Genomic DNA, 2,228 nt, shown 5'->3' with positions numbered 1-2,228 from the left:
ATGGAATTTTTGAGAGATTGCGAGTTTGCTGTGTTGTTGTCTTTGTATTTGAAATGCACTTAACAATATTCTGTTTGTTGAAGAATTTGATATGCAAGCCATGACAGTGACACAACTAGGTGTGGATGCGTTAATTAGATTCTGTGTCTGGTGTTTTAATTGGCCCTAAATCTGAAGTTATGTACAGAAGCATAAGATTTGTCATGTTTTATTTTAAATTAATGCAATTGAAATAAAGAATCAGTAGCAGAACACTATATGTGTGCTGTAATATATGTGATGCGAGTATGTAGTGTGAGTGTGTGCGTTAAGATTTATTCCTATGCATTACAATTTACTTGTACATGTATTGCATGAGAATTCCAAAGTTAAAAAATCTCATCTTCATGTGTGTGTGTGTGTGTTCAACATATAGTTTCACATACGTGAGACTTGAATTGGCGCTAAATCTGAAGTTATGTACAGGAGCATAAGATTTGTCATGTTTTATTTTAAATTAATGCAATTGAAATAAAGAATCAGTAGCAGAACACATTTGTCGATTTGACTCCTTGTTTTTGCTTTTAATTTAATTTAGTGCTCTATCCTTTTCTGGTTGTAGTTTGTTGTTTATTTATTGATTGAATGGATGTCATAATCAAGTTTTCTCCACAGGTCAGTGCTTGATATCATCTTCAACAGTCTCCCTGAATCTGGAGGATCATCATGTTTACTTGACTTTATGCTTCGTGTCTCCTTTAATGTACACTAACTTTATTAGTGTATTGCAGATGTTTGTGGGGTGTAACAGTAGTAACACACAACATGCCTGGATGAGCTTATAGTTCATTGTGCTTGATGTATTTTCATCATAACACTCAAATTAATGTTCATGTCCTTGCAAGTGACTAACTGTACAGATCCCACAGGACACAAAAGGAGCGTCGAATTAGCTTTGCTGTATGCTGAGTGTGTGATTTGGAAATAAAATATGTTGATACATTTTGCTTCATGTTGTTGCTTCATCAGTGGTCTGTTTAGTAATTGTAATTTTAGGCTAGTGAGTATTATAACTGTCAAATTCGCATTTCACATAAGTTTAAGGTGTTTGCTTTGTTTTTAAAATTGATTAATTGAATATCATAGTCAAGTTGTCTCCAGGTATTGTCAAGTGGTATAATTGTACTATGACAATGAATTTGAACAATAAAGTCATGTCACTTATGTGAGGTAAGTAACTGCCCCCAGAAACTGATACCGTGTTGTGGTGGGGTGGCTTGCGTGCTTCCATAATCCATCAAGCTAAGTCAGCTAATGTGCAGGGTGCCTGGTAGGGTCTCCCATACTGAACAGTCGGTGGTGTCTGACCATCAAACTAAGTCAGTTGGCGCGTTTTGCACATTTTCAGGGTTTCCCATGCTGAACAGTTTGAATGGCTAGAAGCCTGACAAAACTCAGTTTCAAGATTAAAGAAGTAGAACTTGCAAACAATTTTATCAGCTATATATAATCATGTCTGCTATTGGTTACAGATCTGAGGATATGACGACATGGTGGCGAGTGATGACAGCAAGCACAGAGCAGCGGTGGAATAAATTGCAGGACACTAGGACACTCGACCCCCCCACCCACCCCTCATGACCCGCTGCTTCTCAGTGCCAGGCAAGCCTGCGTGGTTCAGAAGTACAACTACAAGTAGCTGGGCATAATCCTGGACTGACAACACAACTGTAGTGGTAACGACAGCAGCTGCTACAGAAATGTCTTCATTTTCTCCTGGAGCTGAGGCTCCATCCTTGTGGACATTGCCATTCTCTGGTTTCCAAACATGTCGGATAGTGTACTCTCAAACAAAATTGGTGACATTTCTGAATCATTTAGAGAGGACTGTGGTATGCTGATTGAAGTGTTGTGCTATCATTGACCCTAACACTGTGCGTGAGGAAACAGTGATGAAATTCAAGGCTATTCGGTGTAATCTTTCATATTCTTCCCTGCATGTGGAGCTGGTAATCCACAGGACAAGTGACACATCAGAGAGACTTCTGGGTGTGAAGGCTTGGATCATGGACAAATCACCCCATGGATAACATGATCTTCTTTCCTTTCTCCACTCCATGTATCATGTTTTAAAATCAATATTTGTATTGTCATTCTGTTGTCAAAAATTAATAGAAGTTTGAATCACTTAAATCAGTTCACCTTATTTTGTAAGTTAAGGTGATACGTCCTTGGGCACTGCCAAGGGG

Source organism: Littorina saxatilis, unplaced genomic scaffold (genome assembly GCF_037325665.1).
Source record: "Littorina saxatilis isolate snail1 unplaced genomic scaffold, US_GU_Lsax_2.0 scaffold_400, whole genome shotgun sequence".
Classification (NCBI taxonomy): Eukaryota; Metazoa; Mollusca; class Gastropoda; order Littorinimorpha; family Littorinidae; genus Littorina; species Littorina saxatilis.
The sequence above is the reverse complement of the archived record's forward strand: the minus strand, read 5'-3'. Positions refer to the sequence as shown.